Below are 24,423 nucleotides of genomic sequence, written 5' to 3'. Positions count from 1 at the left end.
GCCGGTGGCGGAGCCCCCCTGAGCGGAAGGGGCCAGCCCTGGGTCTGGTCATTTTGGGCCTTTTTTGGGGGTGAACAGAAGGCTGTCTGTGTGTGTCTCAGGGGGTGGTGATGTCGTTTGGGGTACCCCAATGTCATTGGGGCAGTGATGATGCAGCGGAGGAGCAGGTGAGTGGGGGATGGGGGGGTTACATGAGGGTCTCCCAGAAGAGCTAGGTCACAGCCACAAAATGTCTGAAAATTCTTGGAATGCATTAAAAAATGTGAAAACCTGTAACGATGGGCATGAGGCATTGAAATAGAGAACAATCTCTCATTTATATATGAGAAATATATATATTGAGAAATAATTTATGTATATAAAATAAATTCAAAATAAAAACCTCTGTCTCTAAGGATTCCATGATTCTGTGCTTCTGTGTTATATAAAAGATCATAGAATATAAAAATACTTACAAAAATGTATTTATAAAGAGATATTAGTGTCAAAATAGATGTGTAAGCAGACAGTCTAAATAGATATTCTGTATCATAAGTGTTAATACATAAGTCTAAGCAGATTTTCTATATAAGCATAAACAAATAATATAAATTCCCTAAATCTATATAATGTGTAAACAGATGCATGAGTGTAAGTGTCTGTGCTATATATGGATTTGTGCAGCCAGAAAGGAAAAAATAAAAAAGTTTAATGCGGGAAAGCCAAAATCACCAATTCTTATATTGTGGATAAGGCACCAGCCTCCCTCCCTGATCTCCATCAGAGATCCAGCTGCTGTCAACCCGCCCCCAGCCCAGCCCAGGCGCCCTGCGCAGAGCAATGCAGTGTCCCTGGGGCTCATTCTGGGGGGAAAACCCCTGTTCCGCAGGTTTTTGGTGCAGAGGCACCGGCTGTCGCTGCCTGGGCTGCGAATGCAGGGAAGGTAGAGCTGATCCCTGGCTGGACCAAAGCGGGCTGAGAGCGGTCACCGCTCGTCACCCTAATGAGTTCTGAGAGCAGGATAATTAAGGGGGTGCTGCCGCCCTGCGGCTGAAGGCTGGTCCTGCAGATGGGGAGCCGCGCGTGCGCCCTGGCCCCGTCTCCCGCTCTCCCTGGCCGCGCCCCCGGCCCGCCTTGGCCCCCGTCAGCGCTGCGGGTTAGAGCGGCAGCCGGAGGGCGAACCAGGACCGCCAGGACTCCGGCGAGCTCCGCGCCACCTGGAGCGGCATCGGTGCCCCCCGCCCGGCCTCGAGAGCGGCTGTCGGTGCGCCAGTATCGGCTCTTATGTGTTACCGCCGCCCCGTCAGCGCCCGTCAGTTTTCCTGGTGTCCATCTCCATGGCCCCGCGGTCCTCCAGGACCCCGGAAGTGCCCCCTCAGTCCTCCGACGCGCGTCTCCATGGCCCTTTGGTCCTCCAGGACCCGGGAAGTGCCCCCTCAGTCCTCCGACGCGCGTCTCCATGGCACTTTGGTCCTCCAGGACCCCGGAAGTGCCCCCTCAGTCCTCCGACGCGCGTCTCCGTGGCACTTTGGTCCTCCAGGACCCCGGAAGTGCCCCCTCAGTCCTCCGACCGGCGTCTCTATGGCACTTTAGTCCTCCAGAAACCCGGAAGTGCCCCCTCAGTCCTCCGACCGGCGTCTCTATGGCACTTTAGTCCCCCAGGACCCCGTAAATGCTCATCAGTCTTCTGGAAATCATATGCTTCCAACACTCTTCCAAAACCGTAAAACACGATTAACAGTTAAACACAAAAATATCTGAAGATCGCAAAAATAAAGCGACCCCTGCAGAATTTTCTTCTCCAGAGCAACAACTAGACAGAACTCAAACAAAAGCAGTAAGAGAATCACCAGAGGTGAGTCCCAAATGGAAGTAAAAAGGGGTGGTGCCCTGCCTGTTGGGAACTTAAAACAGGAGAAAAGCAGGAGCTGCTCCTGTGGCCGTCTTTATGTCTTCTGGGAGATTGGCCCCGCCCGTTACCCAGGGGATTGTGGGAAGGGCGGTGGGCGGGGCCTGAGGGCGGTGGGCGGGGCCCGGGGTACATGAGCCCCAGCCCGGGCTCAGGAGCTCATTCTGCTGCTGGGCCCCGTGGGGTGGGTGCTCTGCTGGTCCCTCGCTTTGCTGCAGCTTTGGGACAGGCTCAGCTGTTTGGGCAGGCGTGTTTCGGCATTTAGAGAGACAGAGGTAAGAAGGCTGAGTTAAGATAATTAGGATTAGTAAACATCCAGCCGCCTGTATAGTAGAAAGTTGGCTCATATGCTGCTATTTTGTTTCTCTTTTTACAGGTCAGTAACTCTGTAATGAGTGTTTAGGGGGTGCCCAGAGGGTTTAGTAGTATGCTTTTCTTTATTCTAGGAGTGTTGCGTTTTCTTAGAATTCCTGACTCTATTGAAGGTGGAACTGTGTTTTTTTTTTTTTTTCACCAGTTTTGCAGTATGCTGTGTAAGTTGCTGGTATTGTTTCTCTTAACTGGGTTGATAATGAGATTATCTTGTAGGGGTTAGGGTGAGCATTCTGTATGTATCTGCATATGGCATTTTAGCATTTCCCAAGAAAGCAGCAGGGATGTAAGGCATAGTGTCATTCAGGGTATGGCATAGCTCATCACCTTTCCCAAAGAGTGCTGCTGTGTCCCTAGAGTTTTTGCAGCGGGCAGCAGGCCCCTCATAGATTGTGTCAGGGCATTACTTATTTTGTGCGTCTCTAGCAGAGTCCAGAGTGTGTGGGAAGACAGAAGATAGGAGGTGCCTGCTGAATGCAGGCCATGGCTCAGAAGAGCAGCTCCTGAGGAGTGGCTGATGCAGGGGGTTCAGGGTTGCAAATACAGGATGGGAGCTGTCACAAAAAAGTGAGGTTCCTTCCTGACAGTTGAGGAGAAAAGAAGGGGTTTCTAAAGTTTTGGCCCTGGGGTTGGCTAGGAAAGCGAGGCAGGTTCATCAGTCTCTGTCATAGTGGTTTTGCATTTGGATTTGGGTGTCGACAGGGTCTGGTCTGTTCTAGTCTCTTGCAGATGAAGAGGAACCATCTACTTTTACAGACTGGGGTTTCTTCCCTGCATCCTTACTTTCTCAGGTCTCAAAGCCAGGCTTCCTGCACATACGTCGTCTCAGTTTTGACAGGACCTTCTTGTAATGGGCCATTACATTTGACTCTTTTATGGCTTTGCGATGGAGCCTCCTCACGTCAACGCTGCGGCCCTGTAGATCTTCTTTCCTAACAGTGTCTCTTGTCTGAAAGTCATTCTTGTGGGGAGTTTTGTCTCATCTTGGAGTCACGTCGTCTACAGTGCTGTGTGGTGCTGGGCTGCATGTGGGTGTGTTTGGCATGGAGCTGCCCTGCCTGGGGGTGTAGAGTCAGGGGTAAGTGGAACAGCAATAAGAGTCTATGGGTAATATGTTGATATGCCAAGACTGTTTAGCCAAAGGTTGTACAGTCATCTGGGATCAAGCAGCCATCGTCAGGGACAGTCATTCCCATAGTGGTTTATGGAGATGATTGGAGCCTTATGGGAAGGCCTGTTTGGCAGTAGTGAAGCAGATTGAAGGTGTTAAGGCTTGTATGTGTGGGGATTAATGTTGCGTCAAATTTTTTTTAATGGCAGGCTGTAATTGGAGCCTAGATGGTATTCCTAAATGGAAACAAGACCCCTGGAATTGCTCAGCTACTGACCAGCATCTGGGTGACTTGTTTACTAATTTTTTCAGATGCAGAGGGATAAGATGTGCACCAAAGAGTGATGGAGGAGGCAAGCGGGATCCCGTAAGGAGGTGGGTCAGTGCATGGTGCTGGAGGGAAGATGTGACTGGTGGCTATGTGACTATATTACGGCTTGGTGGTGTGGTGTGTGTGTTTTTTTTAATTTTGAAGGTGTGAAGTGATGAGTAAAGCAGGATATTGTCACTGGACATGACTCGGGCAAGGTGAGCAATGACTAGTGGGCTGAAGCAGCAGTTCTTCTCAGATGTTATATTGTAGGTAGAGTTTTAAGTGTCCTTTGCATCTGTTTTACAGATGGTCTGTAAGCCTCAAAGTGGCAGCCCAAAACCATGGAGGGCAGGTGGGCAAGAGGCCAGGGTAAAGAAGTAGGAGACAGGAACGGCTGTGGGCAGGCTGAGGTTTTGGGCAGTATCTTAGCATATGCCTTTTGGTTGGCTCTTTTTTTTTTTTTTCAGGTGCAGGTCTCAGGCTCAGAGGGACTAAGCTGCATGCTGATGAGCAGGCTGAGAAGGTGAGGCGGTTGTGGGCCGCATGGTGTCTAATAGTGAAGTATTATGTGTCAACTTGGTTAAGTATTTACCTTCTGGTTTTGCAGGTGCCCTGTGAGCCATCTTGGAAGTGGATGAGCATCAGAGGTGAGGTGAGGCAGTAGCGAGGAGGAGCTTGGGGCTGGTGACTTCTCACATGTGCAACAGTCATTTTCTTTCTTGGTATCTTAAGCAATGATGGCCACAGTGTCTGACTCTGGAATGAGCAGGTGAGTGGAATCCCATTGTGCTTTTGAGGAAGGGGAAATTGTGGAAGAGGTTGGCACTGACCTCTCTGAAACTTCTTTCTGTCACTGTTTGGTTTTCTTTAATTGCAGATGATGAAGAGGAATGTGGTGACTACAGGAATGTCCCAGACAGTTGATGTGCTGTTTTTTTTTTTTTTTTTCCGTTGACATGGGATGTAAGACCCCCAGCCCTTTGAAAGCTAAGTTGAGTGACCAGGGCTGGGGAGGGTTTGGGAGGAGGGGAGAAGTTTGGGAGTTTCAGGGAGGCATCTTAAAGTTAGAGAAGGGCAGAGGGCTGTCCTGGAGCAGCCCACTTTAGGCAGTTAAAGGGAGCAGGTTAGTCTTCAGCAGAATGCTAGCATGAGCCAGGCAGGGCAGTTCCAGCCTGTGTCTTTTGTGTTGTTTGTGTGGTCTGTCTTCTGTGTCTTAAACCTTCCTTGCGTCTTGATGTCCTCTTTACACTTGAGGAGCACGGTCTGTACTTCAGGCACCATCCCCAGAATCTTGAATGTCTGTACTCATTGGCATTGCCCCAGTTGGGTGCCGCTTTTCTTGTGTTATAAGCTTAAAGCATGGATCATTCTTGCATCTCAGAAGTTTCTGGACGGTCCCCATTTGCAGCATTGTTCCTGGCTGCGGGAGCAGCTCTGTTCTCTAGCCACCTGTTTTCAGTGACTGGGACTTCTTTCCTGCATCCTTAAGTTCTTAGGTCTTGAAGCCAGGCATCCTGCGCATACATCTTCTCAGTTTGGGAGTCACTCGTTGTCCAGGGCCATTACGTTGTACTCATTCCTGGGCTTTCCCTAGAGCCTTCTTATGTCACTGTTGTGGGCCCACAGGTCTTCTTGCCTGACAGTCACTTATGTCAGGGTGTCATCCTTCTTGCTGAGGGTTTTCTCTCATCGGTGAGAGGCATTGTTTGTAGTGTTCTGTGTAGTGTTGGGCTGTGCTTGTGTGTATTTGGCTTGGAGCTGCTCTGCCCGGTCATGTAGAGTCAGGGGTAGGTGGAACAGCAAAAGAGTCTATGGTTAATATGTTGATCTAACGAGACTGTTGAGGCAAAGGTGGTACAGTCAACTCCCATCAAGTAGCCATCAGCAGGTGGTGTGGGCAGCTCTTTAATTAGTGTTTTTTTTGGGAGGGGATGAGCAGAGCTATGTGGCAGGGGCTTTTCAGCAGTAGTGAAGCAGACTGCATCTCAAACATGTTAAGGCTGCTTTGTGTAGGGTGTAATGTTTGTGTTTTTTTTTTTTTTCTTAAAATGGCAGGTTGTAGTTGCACTCTGGATGGTATTTCTAAGTCAAAACAAGACCCTTTTTGTGGGGGGGCAGTGTGTGTGTCACATGGGGTTCCCCTTAAAAGAGGTAGTTCACAGACCAAAAATTCCTGAAAACGCATGGGGGGAATGTGTGTTTAAAAAAATAAATAATAAAACCTGTATATATGGGTATGAGGCATTGAAATAAAGAACAATTTCTTTTATATACATAAACATATTTTTCAATATGTATAAAAATAGGAGTTCAAAATAAAAACCTGTAGCTACTATATTATATAAAGGATGTTATCATATTAAAACATCTGTCCCACAGCCAATTTCTGCCTTCATCATTCCCTCTGTCTGTCTCCCTGCCCCTATTGTTTAATTCCTCTGTCTCTCCCCTTCAGGTTATTGAGGTTTTTTTGGTATTTCTCAGTCTATCTCTGTCCACCTCACTGTCACCATTTTTAATTCCTCCCTCTATGCTCTGTAGCTCATCATTATTCTTTGTTTCTCTCTCTGTGGCTCCCTGTTGCTTCTTCCTCTCTGGTCTGTAGCCCATTGCTGTTTTCTTTCCCCTGTGTCTCCCTTTCCCTATTTTTCACCCCCGCCCTGTAGCCAATTGCTGTTGTATTGGATTTACATGACAAGGTTTTGTTAGCTGAGTTGTGGGGGACAGGGGCTGCAGGGGTGGGTTCTGTGAGAGGACACCAGAAGCTGCCCCCATGTTGGGCACAGCCAGTTCCAGCTCTGAGATGGACCTGCTGCTGGTCAAAGCTGAGCCCATCAGCAGTGCTGGCAGGGAGCACAGAGTCCCCTGCGATGCATGGAGGACCCCATGTTGGAGCAGAAAAGAGCAGAAGAAGGAAGGAGTGGCAGAGAAAACATGAGATGAACTGACCACAGCCTCCACTCCCTGTCACCCTGCATTGCCCAGGGGCAGGATGTAGACAAGTTGGGAGTGAAGATGATCCCGGGGAAAAAAGAGAGAGGTAGTGGGAAGGTGTAGGAATGTGTCTGAGAGAAAATGGCCATGTGAGCCAGCCTCCCTACTATGAGAGATTAGATTAAGGGCAAAACAGGTGGTAGAAGATGGAGTTAGTACATGGGAAAAACGGGAACTGAGAAGGTAGAAAACATGTTGTGCTAATGACTAAGCAATTTACTATGTGAATTCTTGTAACCAACCTGATCTGTGAATGAACTGCATGGACAGCGCGTGAACAGAGACTGTAAGCCAATCATATAGCTGCCGCTAGCGCGTGCTCTTATTGCCTGTCTATATATACTCTGTGAAAACTTGAATAAAGGGAGAACGATCATACTCATATTGAGACTCCATCGTTACTCCGGGTCCGTCTCCCACTCCGACGTCCTCCGACATCTGGTAGCAGAGGATGGTTCAGCGCGACTGAGTTCTCCGAGACTGCGGTAAGCAGCTAGAGGAGGGGAGTGGGAAACTTCAGCTGGGAGACGTGCTGCTTGGGCGCATCAGCGGGAGCAGACAACGGCGTGAGGTCGCTCCTCACCTCCCAGGCGCAGCTATGGAAACAGAAGCTGCGGCCACGCTACTCGCTGGGATCCTCTCTAAGAGAGGGATTGAAACACCAGCGAAACTGTTGCTCAAACTGATTAAGCCGGGGCAGGAGATGGGGCAACAAGTAACAAAAGAAGAAGGGGCTATATTAAGACTTCTGCTGCATATCCCCTCTAAGAGAGGGGTGAAATACGATGAGCGTATGCTCCGAAGGTGGTTAACCTGGTGCAGAGAGAACGGATTCGCACCAGAGCCCCAGACAGCTTTTAAACCAGAAATACGGGAGGCTGTTGGGAATAAACTGTGGGAAGTGATAAGTAAAGGAGACAAAGAGGCATCACCGTTAGCGACGACATGGTGGTTGGTGTCATCGACCTTACAAGATATGAACGCGGAGCGAGCCACGGCAGCTGGGGCTTTTGCAGCGTTACAACCCATGGGAGGGGGATCGAACAGGCCAGGTCCAAAGGTCTGGGACAATCCCCTGCTGATCCCCTCTGCTCCACCTGAGGCTGATGGAGGAGGCAGAATGTCAGCAGAGAAGGACAGAGCCGGAGCTGTTTGCTCCTGACATTGCCCGCCTCGCCCCCTCCCCTCCCCAGTCGTCTCCCTGAGATAGAAGTGCTGTTTTTGTATGTCTGCTGTGTAAGTGTGTGTGGGCGCTGGCTTATACCTGCTGATCAGCATGTGTGCTACTGTTTGCTTTTTGTTGTGTGCAGTGTCGTTAGGTGACTCCACTTGAGCAGGTGTTCTGCCCGGTGTGGTACTGTTCTCGTATGCAACTAGGGCTGACACTCCGTCAGGTGAAGAAGTTTGTGTATACACAATGTTTAGACGTAAGGCGAGCGCGCCCCAGGCAGATACACCAGGATGAGCTGTAGAACCGATGGAAGTCCTGAAATATTGGGGGAGTTTTCATGAGCCGACACGTTTACACTCTCAGGAATGGCTCGCCCGTGCAGGGCGTATCGCTGGTTGTTTGTTGTTTGTCTATAAGGTCATGGTTGATTGGGAAAAGGAGTTGAGCCAAAATCTATAGGATGCTCTGTAGGAAAATGAGAAATTTAAGGAAAAATGAGAAACTGAGCTCTTGTTGCAAAGGCAGACTTTTATGTCAGTCGTAAGTGATGAAAAAAAAAAAAAAAGAAAAAAAAAGAGAAAGAAAAAAAAGAAAAAAATGAAAAAGAGGAAAAAAAAAAAGAAAAAAAAGAAACCAAACAGGAACAATTAGATGGGAAATGTGCCATGTTAGCACAAAAGTGTGCCATGTTAGCACAAAAGTATGCCATAAGCATTATGAGAAAGCATCAGAAAAAGAGAAATAGGACACCTGATTCAAAGCAGTACCATAGAGATATGGTTTTGGTTTTTTCCTATATGTGTATATGTTATTGCATGCCTTAGTAGATTGCTCTGTGTTATACCCTGCGAGACTAAAATGAACCCCAGCAGAAGCGGTCTCTTGAGCAAGGGGGTGGAATATGGGAAAGCAACGTCAGATCAGCGAGGAGGACTGTAAATACACTCAAGGGACTCGCACCTGGGTGCTGGAAAACACAGATATCACACCAATTGTTATTCAGTCTCGGGTGCTTGCAAGAAAAACATTTGGATGACATAAGCCTGTAATGGACTCACAGACACCTTATCCAGCTGCTTGAGAATCTTGGCCTGTTGTGGAAGAAGATCAAAGCACAGTACCAGCAAGAACAGGGAGTCCGCATGCTCTCTTGCTAACAAGGACTCTTTTGCTGCCAAGGATTTGTGATAACAAGGACTCTTTTGCTGCCAAGGATTTGTGATAACAAGGACTCTTTTGCTGCCAAGGATTTGTGATAACAAGGACTCTTTTGCTGCCAAGGATTTGTGATAACAAGGACTCTCTTGCTGCCAAGGATAAGTTTAACAATGCTACTAGTACCGCTATTTCTGAGTTATTGCTAGATGTAGATAGTATTCGACATGCGATGTTGCAAAACAGAACTGCTACTGATTTTTTGCTTTCAGCTCACAGACATGGTTGTCAAGATTTTAAAGGATTGTATTGTATGAATCTAAGTGACCACTCCAAATCCATCCATGCCCAGTTGCAGGAACTGCCCCGACCGAACCAGCAACTTGTGGAGACCGCTGGGTGAAATCTCTTTGCTGGATGGACTTGGGGGTGGGGTTGGTTGAAGCAAATTATACTCATTGCCTGTGTGGAAGGAATTTGTCTGTTATGTTTAGTATGCTGTTTGCCGTGTTTAATAAGCATTATACGATCAGCTGTAAATGCTGCTTTGCATCGTACCCTTGTACGAGTTGTAGAATATGTTGCTCTAAAAACTATGTGTGTATCCATGAGAACCTGACCTTCACAGAAGAAGATAACAAGAAGGGATTACAACAATGTAGTCACGTATCAGACAGCCGCTGTTGGCAAAGCTGGATCATGAGTTTGGTGAGACTCGCTGCATACACTGGCCACGTGTGCAGCGACTCTGGCCTGTACTTTTCTACTCGATCCAGCGCAGGAGAGTCTGGTGGGACTCGCTGCATGCGCTGGCCATGCAGGCAGCGACTCTAGCCTGTACTTCTCCAGTCAATCCAGTGCAGGATACAAGGAGGCTGTCTCGGGTCAGAGAGGGGGAGAGAGACATGAGCACACTTTGAAGGTACAGGGGATGCCCTGAAGCACTGTGTCTGCCCCCCCCCCCCCCCCCGTAAGTTTTATGTTCATTAACCCCAACAGCTCAGAAGGCATCACAGCACGTTGCAAGATAAGATATAGTCTACTACTGCTGCAAGACGCATTGAACACCTTCCTACAAGAATTTCAACTTTATGCCCTGATAGGACAGTGGGATGATGCACTCGCAAAGAGCCTGACTGCATTAGAGTGGGTATTTTTGTCACATACCTTTTCAAAACCAGTAACTATGATGATCGAAATGTTACCACGATTGTTTTTCCAGGGTCGCTCGTGCTGTCAGCAACCGCAATGTATTTGAAATATTACAAAAGGATTTCTCGTGGGTAAATCCAAAGAAATTGACTTTCTGGGCTAAATTTAGGAATCTGGGTATTTATTGCCTTAGCAGGGTTCTTTTTGATTCTGTTTTTAATTGTGTTTAGTATATAACCTGCTAAGAGCGTCACAACAAGGATAACATGTCCAAATTAAAAGCGGTCAAAAATGGTTTCGATGATTGGTCAAACTCATGGGGTATAACGGGATGGTTATCAGACTTACTAAAGCAAGGGCTCATGCTACTGTTGGTTATATTATTATTGATTATGGTAGCCTCATGTGTTCTCCGCAAAGTGACTGACATGATAGAAAATGCCATGCATAAGGTCTGGCTGGCTCAAGAAGAAAAAGGGGGGATTGTAGGAATGTGTCTGAGAGAAAATGGTCACGTGAGCCAGCCTCCCTACTATGAGAGATTAGATTAAGGGCAAAACAGGTGGTAGAAGATGGAGTTAGTACATGGGAAAAACGGGAACTGAGAAGGTAGAAAACATGTTGTGCTAATGACTAAGCAATTTACTATGTGAATTCTTGTAACCAACCTGATCTGTGAATGAACTGCATGGACAGCGCGTGAACAGAGACTGTAAGCCAATCATATAGCTGCCGCTAGCGCGTGCTCTTATTGCCTGTCTATATATACTCTGTGAAAACTTGAATAAAGGGAGAACGATCATACTCATATTGAGACTCCATCGTTACTCCGGGTCTGTCTCCCACTCCGACATCCTCTGACAGGAAGGTGTTTTTTAGATTTGTTCTTATTTTGCATTATTTGATTGACAATAAACTAAAAGAATCTCCCTAAGTTGAATCTGCTGTGCCTGTGACAATAATTGAGTGATCTCTTTGTTCTTGTCTCAACCTACAAACTTTTTAACTTTAATTTTTCCCTGTCTCGATAGAGTGGCTTGGTGGGCACCCAAGGGCCAGCCAAGGTCAGTCCACCCCAGATTACTTCTATGATGCTCTCTGTCCCTGTTTGGTGTGTGGTTTTTTTTTTTTAGTGCTTGACTATGTTTCTTGTACCCTATCTCTTTTGAAACTTTCTTTCTTCCTCTCTATCCCTTTCTTTTTAATTCTTGCTTATGTTTATTGAACCCAGTTAGTTTTAAAATTTTCTTGCTACCTTCCCTCTCTCTGTCTCTCCAACTTAATTTTAATTTCTTCCCTTTCTTTCCCATGTTTCTTGTACCCTGCCACTCTTCATAATGGTCTTCCTCAATCTTTCTCTGCATACCTATCTTTAATGCTTGGGTATGATACTTTGTCCTGGTTTGAGGTAAAATGGAATCAATTTTCTGATTTGTAATTTTACGTTTTAGCTGGGCCTCTTCTGGCTAAAGTCTGAAATTAACAGCATATTTTTCAGAAACTGTTCACTCTCAGAGTGATAAGACCTGATTACACCAAGGAATGGTATGCACAGAGGCTCTTGTTTATACTTATTGCTGTAACAACCAAGGTCAGCTAACTTTGCTGCTTGTCCTGTTAGAGGGTTGGAAGTGGAGAAGCGTAGAGGGGTCCCACCCGCAGGGAGGAGCAGACAGGACAGGGGACCCAAAACTGACCAACAGGGTATTCCATCCCATATGCATCACGTTCAGCATAAAAGCTGAGGGATCAAAGGGGCAAGGCTGCTCTGACTTGCTGTTTCTTCCATGGCCGATGTCTGAGGAGGACCCTGTCTGTTCGTCTGCCTTTGATCCCGATTGAAGCATTCCTGACTCTAGTTCCAAAATTCAGCTCCTGTCCATCGCTGACTCCAGTCTGGGACTTTCCCCGCATCTGCTGGTGATGTGATCGCCATCCTGGGAGCTGGATACGGTTTTGTATATATTGTGTACCTTTTTTCTTTAATTTTTGTTATTCTGTTATTATTTACTATTTTCTTATTTATTATTATTTTCATTAAAGTAGTTTAGTTCTTTTTCTAAACTCATAAATCTCCTTATCTCTTCCTTTCCTCTCGGGGGGGGAGGGACATCTGTTGTTCTGATGGGCCAATCCAGCCAAAACCACGACATACTTGTATCCTGTGCCTTTCAATTTTGTGTCTACGTCTCCTTCTAGCCATCTCTATGATTCCCGATTCTTCTCTCTCTATTCTGCCCCCATCACTTTTTAAATTTTTTTTTATACATCTCACTGTTATTTTTTTGCTTATGTTTCTTGCACCCTGTTGCTTTTTGAAATTTTCTTTCAATGCGTACTTCTGTCTGGGTCCCTGTTTCTATTTTTTATTTCTTGATGATGTTTCTTTTCCCCCGCTCCTTGTCTTGTCTCTGTCTGCTTGTCCTGCTTGTCCCTTCCACCTCTCTCTCCTGGTCCCTGTGTCTCTTATTTATTCCTCCATTTTTCTGTCTTGTTTTTTTTTGCATAGTCTTGCCTCTCTCCACGTGGCTGTCCTACTCCCCACTCCTCTCTTGTTTATGGTGTCCCATTTCCTGGCTTCCTGTCCCATACCCCTTCTCTACGTCCGTCTGTCCTTCCTCCTGCTTTTCTCTTCCCTTTTGTCCCTCTGTCCTGCTGCCTTTGGGCACTGAGCCTCGTAGCCAACTCATTGCCGGGATTCCTTATGCACATTAAGGAATAAACACTTCCTGCCTCCCCTGCGCCCCTGGAGGCACTTGCTGCCCCCAGGGTGCAGAGCTCATTGCTGGGGACAGGCTCAGGGGAGGGGGTGATGTGCTGTGGGGGTTTGGCAATGGCCCCTCTTCCCAATGGGCTCCATCTGGGGCTGAGGCAGCCCAGGTGAGACCCATGAGGTGAGGATGGGCTGGGCCAGGCTCAGGCGCAGCCAGCGAGGCTGAGGATGGGGCTGGCCCTGCTGTGCTGAGGGGGGTGCCTGGGCACACCTGCCTGCTGGAGCTGGCTGAGGAGTGAAATAAAGGGGGTTCCACAGGCAGCTGCTTCCAGCAAGGAAAAGAGTCCCCACTGTGAGGAAGGATCCCTCCCAGCTATCCGTGACGGAGCGCCGGGAGCCCACTGCCTCTGTCAGCTGCACGTGTGAGCCACTGTGCCTCTGGGAAGCATAGTGGGGGAGGAGTTTAATAGTATGCTTTTTTTTTAAATTCCAGGTATACTGCATTTTGAGGAATTCCCAACTTTACTGAAGATGGAACTTTGTTTTTTTTCAACAGTTTTGCTGTATACTGTGTAAGTTGCTGATATCTTTCTTTATATGGGTGATGGTGAGATTATTTAGCAGGGGGTAGGGTGAGCATCTTGAGTCCCCCCTTTCCCCCTTACTTTCCCCCCGTCCTACATTTACCCATTTCTAACCTGCCTGCTCTTTCTCCATTCTCCCCCCTGCCATTTCCTGTCCCCCCTTTCCGCCTCTTTCTTTCTCCTTCTTCCATGTCCCACCTTTCCACTTCCTTTACCTTTTTTCCTCCCGTTCTAAGTCTCCCCTTTCCTCTTTCAGCCTTCTTTGTTCCCTTCCCCCCCATTCCTGTCTGTCCCCTGTCCACATTTTCCCTATGCTTCACCGACTGTCCTGGTTTCCAATTCTCTGCCCCCCTTTCCCTTCCTTTCCTACCCTCCCCCCGAGTTCCCTGTCAGCCTTTTCCCCTGTCTTTGTTCCTCCTTCTCCCATGCCCCTCCTTTCTACTTCCTTTACCCTTTCTTTCCTCTGTTCTTTGTCTCCCTTTCCCCCTTTTCTCTTTCAGCCTCCCCGTCCCCTTTTCCTGTTTCTTTTCCCGCCTCCTCTGTCCCCTCATTTCCTTTTTCTTCCCTCCACCCTGTTCCCCCATTCCCCATCTTCCCTTTCTCCCGCCCTGCCCCTGTCCTTTGTCCCTTCTTTCCTTTTTTCCCCATTCCTCCCCCATTCCCCTTTTCCAGTTTTGTTTCTGCTCCTCCCCCCCACATTGTCCTCGGTTCCCCCCTTCCCCCTTTATCCTCTGTCCTCCCTTTTCTTCTTTCTGCTTTCTCCCCCTGCCGCCACTGGTCCCCCATTTGCCTTTTCTTTCTCCCCTGTCCCTCTTTCCGCTTTCTTTCCCTCTGGCCTGTCTCCTGTCCACCTTTTCTCCCTTTCCCTTTTCTTCCTCTCCCATGTCCCCGCTTTGGCCTTTATTCCCCCCTTGTCCCGCCTTTCCCCTTTCTTCCCCAGGACCCCATTCCATCTTTTCTACCTCTTTCCCACACCGCATTCTCTGCTCCCCCCTCCCTTGTCCCCACTTTTCCCTTTGTCCCCCACATCCCCTATCCATCCTTTCTGTTTCTTCCCATGTCCCAGCGCTCCTTTCCCCTTTTCTTCCCCTCCCATACCCCTTTCCCTCATTCTTCCTGCCCTACCTTTCTGTCTTTTTTTCCCTGTCCCCTTTCCCATTTCTTACCCCTGCCCCCTACTTCTTCCTGCCCCGTTTTCCCCATCTTTCTCCTCTTTTGTCCCCCCTTTTGTCCTCCCTGCCTTTTCCCTTCAGATTCCTCCTATGTCTACCCTTTCCCCCTTATTCCCCCCAGTTCCCCCTTTCCCCTTTCTCGCACCCGTCCTCTATCTACCTTTTTCCACCCTATTCCCTGTCCCATGTCTCTTCCTTTCTTTTCTCCCCATTCCCAATTTTCTCCCTTTCTTCCCTTCTACCCCCTTTTCCCCCCATCCCCCCATTCCACTTTCTTGCTGACTCCAGTCTTGGACTTTCCCCATGCCTACCAGTGAAGCGATGGTCATCCTGGGAGCTTGATACCGTGTTATCTATATACTGTATATATTTCCTTCTTTTCTTCCTACTGTTATCTTTTCTTGGTATTATTTTTCTGTTAATATTTCATTATGGTTCGGTTTCTTTTTCAATCCATAAATCCCTCTCATTCTTTTCTCCCTTGGGAAAAATGTTAAAAGGGAGCATCTGTCGCTTGTTTTAATGCCCAGCCTAAACTGCGACAGCAATGACAGGTAGGGCACCCGAGCGGAGTTGGCCGAGGTGACTGGCAGCCCAAGGTGTCAGTTCTTTCTCAGCCGCTGTATTACAGGCAGCGTACAAGCCTCTGCTTGTGCTCTGACTGTTGGTCCTATCTAGAATACAGTTCTGGCAGAAGTTGGGTTATATGCTTGGTCTCGCTAGAAGTGGTGTATGACCCATTGTGGGGTTTCTTTTACGAGGAAGCTAAAGCATGTTGAGTCTTGATAAAAATATTGTTATTGCACTTAATGATCTTCTTGCCTATGTAGGTTAGCATGATATGTATCTCTTTCTACCTATGCCCCGCAAAAGTTTAATTACAGTTTACTTCTCTACCCGGTCCCATTGCTGACACAGTGATGTAGCTGTAGTAAAAGAGCACGTATTGTCCGTTCCTCTAAGGGTCGCTTTCTCCGTTTTGGTGTTTTGCACGTGGTAATTCTTCAGGCCTGTAAGAAAAGGAGCAGCCGCTTCTCTGGCAGACTTTATGCCTTGTGGAGGTCGACCCAGCCCCTTTCCCTGTCAATGGTGGGAGGGGGAGTGGGTGGGCCCCGGGGTACATGAACCACAGCCTCTGCTGGGGCAGCTCATTCTGCTGCTGGGCTTCTCCAGGGTTAGAGCTCTGCCGGTCCTTCAGTCGATTGCAGCTTTGGAGGCGGCTCAGCTCCTTGGGCGGAGATCCCATTTAGAGAATAGCAGGGGTATGAAGCTGGAGGTGGTAAGACCTTGAGGACCAGGTGAGGTCTGGCAGCGTGTATAGTAGAGAGTGGTCTTGTATGCTGGTTCTCTTCCTTGTGTTTTTTCAGGTCAGTCATGTTGTAATGAGTGTTCAGAGGCAGTGAGATAGTTTAACAGTATGGTTTTCTTTATTCCAGGTGCGGCGTGTTTTCCTGGAATCCCTGACTGTATTGAAGATGGAACTTTGTTTTTTTTTTTTCCACGGGTTTTGCTGTATCCCAGGTAAGATGCCAATAGAATTTGTCTCAGGTGGGCAGATGATAAGATCGCTTTGCAGGGACTGGGTGAGCATCCTGTCTGCAGCCGTAGATGGAGTTTTCGCATTTCTCAGGAAAGGAAGAGGGACGTAAGGTATAATGTCTATGAGGGTGTGGGATGGCTTGTCGCCTTCCCCCACAGCGTGCAGGGTACGGCATTCAGGAGGCTGACGGTGTTGTGGAGGAGGCATCTCCTCTCAGGATGCTTATTGCTTGTGCTGTTGCTGCTTTTAGGATTTTTGTTTTTTCTTCTTGCAGAGGAAGAGGAGGAAGCTGGTGACCGCAGGGATGTATTGGATGGCTGGTTTTTTTGGACTGCCTCAAGGATGGATTTGGATGCCACCCGGGCATCCAAAAGTTAAGTTGACAGTCAGGCACCGGAGAGGGGCCAAGGTGGACAATTGCAAAACGGGGTCTTTGATATTAGCATAGTGGCGAGGGCTGTCCCGGGGCACAGTCACATTTGGAAAGGTAAAGGATGTGGCTTGCTGTTCAGCGTCATGCTAGCGTGTCCCGGGCAGGGCAGTTCCAGCCTGTGTGTGTTGTCGTGTCATTTGTGTGGTCCGTGTTCTGCATCTTAGCCTTTCTTGCCTCTCGAGGTCATCTTTAAGCTCAATGAGCACGGCGTGAGGACTCGGGTATCATCCTTAGGGTCTCGAATGCTCGGATCCGTGGGCATATCACCATTCAGCCGCTGCTCTTCTTGCATTAGAAGCTTTAGGCGTGCATCGGTCTTGCGTCTCGGAAGTTTCCGGACGGCCCACTTCCACGACTGGGACTTTTTCCCTGCGTCGCTACATTCTTAGCTCTTGAAGGCAGGCTTCCTGTGCATACATCTTGTCAGGCTCGACAATCCCTTCTTATCAGGGACCGCCATGTTCTACACTTTGTTTCAGGGGGTTCCGTAGAGCCTCTTCACGTTGTCACCACCACAGTCCCACAGTTCTTCTTGCCCGACGGTGACTTTGGTCCCGGTGTCATCCTTCTTGCCGAGAGTTTTCTCTCGTCTTGTCAGGTGTGTCTTTCATGGTGTTCTTCATAGTGTTAGTCTACGACTGTGTGTGTTTGTCTCGGGGCCGCCCTGCCCAGGTGCGTAGCGTCCGGGGTAGGCAGAGTCAAGATGAGAGTCTGTAGTGAACATGAGGATCTGTCTAGACCCAGGCAAAGGTTGCGTAGTCATCTCGAATTGATTAGCTCTTGGGAGACTGTGTGGACGGGTGTTTCATTAGCGGGCGCTAGCATAAGCGGAGCTAATTTGGAGAGGGTGTTCACAGTTAGTGAAAGAGACAGTATCTCAAAGACACTAAGGCTGCTTTCTGTGCGGTATAATTTTTGTGGGCTTACTTTTTTTTTTTTGGATGGCACTTGGACTTAGGTGAACTCAGTTGGACTTAGGTGAACAGGGTTCTTAGGTGCAAACAAGACCTTTGGAATTAAGCTACTGCTCCGCATTAGGGTAATGTTTGATATTGGTGGCTTTTTTTCAGATGCAGAGATGAGATGGACAGGGCGATGCAGAGGAGCCGGCAGGAGTGCGGTACAAAGGTGGCTCGGCACGAGGTAATAAAGGTAAGATGTGACCGGTGGCTCCATGAATACATTTGGCCACTTCTTTTATTCATGTGAATGTGAGTTTGCGTAGCCATGTGCTAATGTGCTGGACTGAGTTTCAACAGAACCAGTGTTGTTTTCAGTCACTTTACTTTGCAGGTAAGTCTCTTCCAATGAACTCAATTCTCTAAAGGTAATGACGTATTTTTCAGGTAGTATCTGCCTGCAGAGCGCCAAGACCTTGTATTTACACTTAATGCGAAGGGATGCGGTGCGAAGAGGCTCTTGCTTATACTTATTGCTGTAAGAGCGCAGCTCAGCTAACTTTTATATATGCTCCGTCGGAGGGTCAGAAGCAGAAAAGTGTAGAGGGGTCGCACCCACGGTGAAGAGTAGACGGGACCGGTGACCCGAGTCTGACCGATGGGGTATCGCATCCCACCCTCATCACGCTCAGTATAAAAGCGGAGGCATTGAAGGGGTCAGTATTTTTCCTTCAGCGGCCAGCGTCCGAGGACTCCTCTGTCCGACAGGGTTTGATCCCGATTCGTGCATTTATGCAACCAGATCCAGAATCCGGTTCCAATCTGTCATCGAGTCTGGTCTCGGACTTTGCCCATGCCTGACGGTGAACCGATGGTCGTCCTGGGAGCTCCATACCGGGTTGTGTATATATTTTCTCTCTGCTACTGTTTTCCTGTTACTGTTGTCTTTCCTCAGTATTACTTTTCTGTTTATGTTTCATTACGAAAGAGTTCAGTTTCTCTTTCAGTTCCTAAGTCTCCCTCGCATTCTTTCCTTTCTCAGGAGAGAAGTTAAAAGAGAGCATCTGTCACTTGTTTTAATGCCCAGCCTAAACTGTGACAGCAACGGCGGTTAGGGCACCGTAGCGGACTCAGCCAAGGAGAGTGGCAGCCTAGAGCATTGGTTCTTTCTCAGCTGCTGTATTACAGGCGGCGCACAAACCTCTGCTTGCGCTCTGTCTGTCGGTCCTATCCAGAACGTAGTTCTAGCAGAAGTCGGGTAATATGCGGGGTCTAGTTAGAAGTGATGTATGACCCCGCTAACATTGTGGGTTTTCTTTTACAAGGAAACTGAAGACATTGTGTTTTCTTTACAAACATGGTTATCAGGCTTAATGATCTACTTGCTTATGGAGGTTAGGATGATGTCTTTCTCTTTATGTCTACGCCCTGCAAAAGTTTAATTAAGCTTACTTACCTACCGGGCCCTGTTGCTGACACAATTGACGTAGTTGTAATAAAAGAGCACGTATTGTCTGTTCCTCTAAGGGTCGCTTTCTCTGTTTTGGTGTTTTGTGTGCTGTAACTTTCGGGCCTGTGAGAAAAGGAGCAGCTGCTCCTCTGGCAGGCTCTATGCCTTCTGGCAGTTGGCCTGGCCCCTCTCCCAGGTGCTGGTGGGAAGGGCGGTGGGTGGATTACTACACAGGGACCGGGTGAGCATCTTGTCTGCAGCCGTAGATGGAGTTTTCACATTTCTCAAGCAAGCAGCAGGGCCGTAAGGTATAACGTCTTTCAGGCTGTGGGGTGCCTGTTCACTTTCCCCCACAGTACGCAGGGTACCGCCGTGTCCCTGGAGCCTTTGCGGCTTGCGGCAGCCCCTGGTGTAGGTCAGGTCAGGGCTTTGCTGACTCTGTGGGTCTGTAGCAGAGCCTGGAGTCGGTGGGAAGACAGAAGATAGGAGTTGATGGTGTGGCAGTTTGGCAGAAGCGCAGTGGTAATGTTGTGGTTCTTCGTCTCTTAGGTGCTGTGAATAACTATCACCGCAGCCTCGGACTCCAGAATTGGTGTGGAACGGGCAAACAGAATGCCACGGCGTTTGTGAGGCTGAGGGTGTCGTGAAAGAGGTTGGCATCTCCTCTCAGGATGCTTATTGCTGGTGCTGTGGCTGCCTCTGGGATTATTTTTTCTTTTCCTTTTGCAGAGGAAGAGGAGGAACCTGGTGACTGCGGAAATGTATCGGATGGCTGGTTTTTGCGGACCGCATCGAAGAAGGATTCAGATGCCTGGCCTGCCAAAAGCTAAGTTGACAGTCAGGCGCCGGAGAGGGGCCGAGGTGGACAATTGCAAAATGGGGTCTTTGACGTTAGCGTAGTGGCGAGGGCTGTCCCGGGGCACAGTCATATTTAGGAAGGCAAAGGATGTTGCTTACTGTTCAGTGTGACGCTAGCGTGTCCCGGGCAGGGCAGTTCCAGCCTGTGCGTGTTGTCATGTCGTTCATGTGGTCTGTGTTGTGTATCTTATCCCTTTCTTGGGTCTTGAGGTCATCTTTGAGTTCCAGGAGCACGATGTGGGGCCCCAGGTGTCATCCTTAGGGTCTCGAATGCTCGGGCCTGTGGGCGTAGCACCATTCATCTGATGCTCTTCTTGCGTTAGCATCTTAAAGCGTGCATCGGTCTTGCATCTCGGAAGTTTCCGGACGGCCCACTTCCATGACTGGGATTTCTTCCCTGCGTCGTTACGTTCTTAGGTCTTGAAGGCAGGCTTCCTGCACGTCCATCTTATTGGGGTCAACAGTCCATTCTTATTACGTACCATCACGTTCTACACTTTGTTTCAGGGGGTTCCGTAGAGTGTCTTCACATTGACATCATCACGATCCCACAGATTTTCTTGCACAACGGTGACTTTGGTCCTCATGTCATCTTTCTTGCTGAGAGTTTTCTCTCATCTTTGAGGCGCGTCGTTTGTAGCGTTCTGTGTAGTGTCTGTCTGTAACTGTGAGTGTTTGGCTCGGGGCTGCCCTGCCCGGGCGCGTAGTGTCCAGCGTGGGCGGAATCGTGTTGGGAGTCTATATGTAGTACATGAATCTATGTTGATCGGGGCAAAGGTGTTAGAGTTATCTCAGGGTAGCCATCGGGAGGCTGTGTAGACACCTCTTCTGTTTTGTTTGGGAAGAGCAGAGGCATGTTGGAAAGGCAATACAGCAGTAGTGAAGAAGAGCTCATGTGGAAGAGGGTATGGCTGGTTTTGGTGCGGATTTTTTTTCTGCAATTTTCTTTGTGTACGGTTGTATTTGGACCTTAGACGGTATTTGTAAAAAGGTGCAAGACTTTTTGTTGTTATGACTCTATTGCTCTGCCTCAGGGTGATTTCTCTGATGTCGTTCTTGCAGATGCAACAGGACAAGCTTGGCAGGGCAGCATAGAAGAGGAGAGCAATGTAAGAAGGTGAGTCAGCACGTGGTATTAGAGAGAAGATGTGGCTTTGAGTACTGTATGTATTGGTTCTTTCCAATTTGAAGTTTTGAAGTGATGAATGACATGGGATGTGGGGATGGGGATGAGTAAGTCAAGGTCAGCCGCAGTGGATGGGCTGAAGTATCACATCTTTCTCAGATGGAGCAAATTTCAAGTGTTAAGCAACCCACTTCAGTTGGGTTTTACAGGCGGTTTGCAAGCCTTCAGGTTGCACGCCTCGGGAGGATGGGTGGGCAAGGTGAGGGAGAGGGAGATGGGAATTTGGTAGGGTTTTGGGCGATATCTCAGCATGTGTTTCTTTGGTTGGTGTGACACGCAGGGTCAGAGGGGCGATGCTGCACGCCCACTGAGTAGTCCCAGCAAGTGAGGCGGGTTGTGGACACGTTGGTGTCTAATAGCCCAGTACTACATTGCAGCTCAGTGGAGTGTTTGTCTTTGGTTTTGCAGGCGCCACAGGCATCCGGAGCTGGACGAATGGTGGAGGTGAGCTGGGTAGCAGAGAGGTAGCGCATGGGGGTGGTGGTTTCCCGTAAGCTCAACAGTAATATTGTGTGTCTTAGGTGTTTTAGGTGCCAGAACCAGAGTGTGCCACAGAGTCCAAATCTGGAATCCATGCGGAGCAGGTGAGCAGAAGGGTACGGTGCATCTGATGTGGGGGATATTGCAGTACAAGTTAGAGTTGACGGATGCGATGGTGCCTGATGGCACCGTTTTGTGGAAATTGGGGTTCCCTTGTTTGCTTTTGCAGATGATGAAGAGGAAACTCAGCGACTCCAGGATGAATCGATTTGGTACAAGGTAATTTTTTTTTTTTTTTTTCTTGTTGAGCAGGGCCAGAGTGCTAGCCCTCAAAAGGGGAAGTTGAGGTACCGGCAGCGGAGCTTCCTTGGGGAGGGGAGGGGAGTGGACAGGGTTGGAAATAGCAGCGAGGCATTTAAAAGGGAGCGCAGCGCTCCAGGCTGTCCAGGAGCAATGCCCTTTGGGCACGTAAGTGGAGCCGTAATTGTCCTGACCGTATGTGACGCTATCTTGCGTGGTACTGCCTTGTATTGTGCTTTGTCTGGAATTGGATCGCTCTGTAGTGTTCTTGTCTGCAGTCTCGGGCGGTGCAGCACGGTAACGCCTGTATTCCGTTACGTCTTGTGCTGTATTGCTTGGTCATTGTCTTGACTGCAATCTGAGTCTGTCACGTTGTACCGTTCCCTACGTCGTTACTTTGATGGATTGTTCTGCATCTGACTGTATTGCGTTGCCGGGCTCTGCGTTGTTTTTGAATTGCCTTGCTCTGTAACTGTCTTGACTGCTGTCTGAGACTGTCTTGCATTGTCTGGTTATGTATTTTTTTGTTTTGTGTTGTGTATTTGAAATGGTATTGCATTGCCCGGCTCCGTATCGGTTTCGCATCGTAGCACCCCGTAATTGCCTTGACTGCCAGGTCGGACTGTGTTGCGTCGTATAGTTCTGTATTTTGTATGGCGTTCCATCAGTCTGTACTTTAAATTGTATCACTTTGCCTGCCCCTATCTCGGTTTTGTGTCGTATCACTTAGTCATTGTCTTGACTGCCATCTGAGATGATCAGGCATGGTAGCCTTCCATATTTTGTTTTGAATCGCATGGTTGAGTATTTGAACCTCTATTGTGTCGCCTGGCTGTGTTTTGGTTTTGCAGCATATGGCTTTGTCATTGTCTTGACAGCCGTCTGATATATTCTGTCGTCATTCCGCATGGTACTAAGGATTTTTTTTTTTAATTCGGTTGTTCTTCCTTTGACCACGTATTCCCTCGTTCTGCCCTGTATCACGGTACGTCTCAAATTGTTTCGGTCTGTCACTGTTTTGGCTGTCACATGAGACACTCTGGCATTGCATCCTTAAGTATTTTGTTGTGTATTTGAAGGTTGTGTATTTGAAATTGTATTGCACTGTTTGGCGCTATTTCAGTTTTGCATTGCATCACTCTGTAGTTTCCTTAACCGCCATCTGAAACCATCTCGCACGGTATTGTTCCGTATGTTGTTTCTTTAGCGGATTGTTTTGTATGTGACCATATATTGCGTTGTCGGGCAGGGCGTTGTTTTCGCGTCATATCGCTCTGTAATTTCCCTGATGGCCACCTGGGACAGTTTTGCAGGGTACTGCTCTGTACCGTGTTTCGTCTTGTGTTGCATTGCCCCATAATCGTCTCGACTGCCATCTCAGGCTGTCTGCCATTATAATTGCTGTATTGCAGGTTTTTTGATTCATCGTTCTTAAGTTACCCTATGTATGGTATTGTATTGCCCTGTATTGTGTTACGTCTTGCATGGTATTGCTCTGTATGTATCTTGACTGCCATCTGAGACCGTGGAGTTGTACTGTTCGATATGTTGTTGCTGGAACGGATTGTTCTGTACCTGACCACATATTGCATTGCTGGGCAGCGTGTTGTTTTTGCATTACGTCGCTCAGTAATTTCCTCGACTGCCATTTGAGATGGTCTTGTGTCGTACGCTTAAGAATTCGGTTCTGTACTATGTTCTTGTATATTTGAAATAGTATTGCTCTGCCTGGCTCAGTATCGGTTTCGCATTGTGTTGCCCCATCATGCTCTTGACTGCTGTGTGATCTATTCTGGCATTGTACCACACCGCATTGCATGTTTTTTAATTGGTTGTTCTTTGACTGTGTAATGCCTTGTACTGCCCTGTATTGTGTTACTTCTTGCTTTATAGTGCGCTGTCATTGTCTTGACTGCCTTCTGATCTTTTCTGGTATTACAGTTGAACGTATGCTGGGTTTCTTAATCGGATGTTCTTCGTTTGGCTGCATGTTGCCTTGTTACCACCTGGTATGGTGTTGCGTCTTGCATTGTATTGCCCTGTCATTGTCTCGACGGTCATTTTACATGTTCTGTCCTAGGACCGCGCTGTGTTGTGAATTCTTTCATGGGTTGTTGTTTCCTTGACTGTGTCGCCTGGTAGGGCCCCGTATCGTGTTTGGTCTTGCCTTGTATTGCTCTGTCATTGTGGTGACCGACATCTGATATATTCTACCATTATATGGCACTGTACCGTCAATTCTTTCATTGTCTGCTCTGCATTTGATTGTATGTTGCCTTGTACTGCCCTGTGTAAGGTTAGATCTTGCATGGTGTTGCCCTGTCGTTGTCTTGCCAGTTATTTTAGAGTCTCTGGCACTGTATTGTGCAATTTTTAACCGGTTGTTCTGTATTTGACCGCTGTTGCGATGTCACCCCCCTTTTTCCCCCGGGCTGCTGCTCGAGCTATAACGACCAGCAGGAGTCGCTACGAGTGGCACTTGAACTTTGTGGGATGGCTGTCACCAGAGTCAAAACACTGTAAGTCAGTTAGCTTACTATAGAACTAGCGGACAGACCAAGAGCCCTTTGAGCTTTCTTGCAAGGCAGCGGCCTGTTCGCCAGCATTTCCCAGGGACACTCACGTAAGGTTCTGCTCTTGGAGGCTGAGAGA

The 24,423-nt window shown here is 48.2% G+C and overlaps 1 long non-coding RNA gene across 2 annotated transcripts; it reads left to right on the top strand.

The window, feature by feature from the left end:
- The first annotated feature begins 418 nt into the window (after nucleotides 1-418).
- Nucleotides 419-5,920, top strand: LOC134526841 (uncharacterized). 2 transcript variants are annotated; one of them, XR_010074039.1, is made up of 3 exons: nucleotides 419-1,834; nucleotides 3,684-4,207; nucleotides 4,292-5,920. It is a non-coding gene; the product is annotated as an uncharacterized LOC134526841 (long non-coding RNA). The 2 variants fall into 2 exon arrangements; XR_010074040.1 differs by lacking the exon at nucleotides 419-1,834 and having other exon boundaries at nucleotides 3,273-3,746; nucleotides 4,152-4,207.
- Nucleotides 5,921-24,423: the final 18,503 nt, after the last annotated feature.

This window comes from Chroicocephalus ridibundus, chromosome 24, assembly GCF_963924245.1.
Source record: "Chroicocephalus ridibundus chromosome 24, bChrRid1.1, whole genome shotgun sequence".
In the NCBI taxonomy this organism is placed as follows: Eukaryota; Metazoa; Chordata; class Aves; order Charadriiformes; family Laridae; genus Chroicocephalus; species Chroicocephalus ridibundus.
This window is presented reverse-complemented; position numbering and strand designations above follow the sequence as displayed.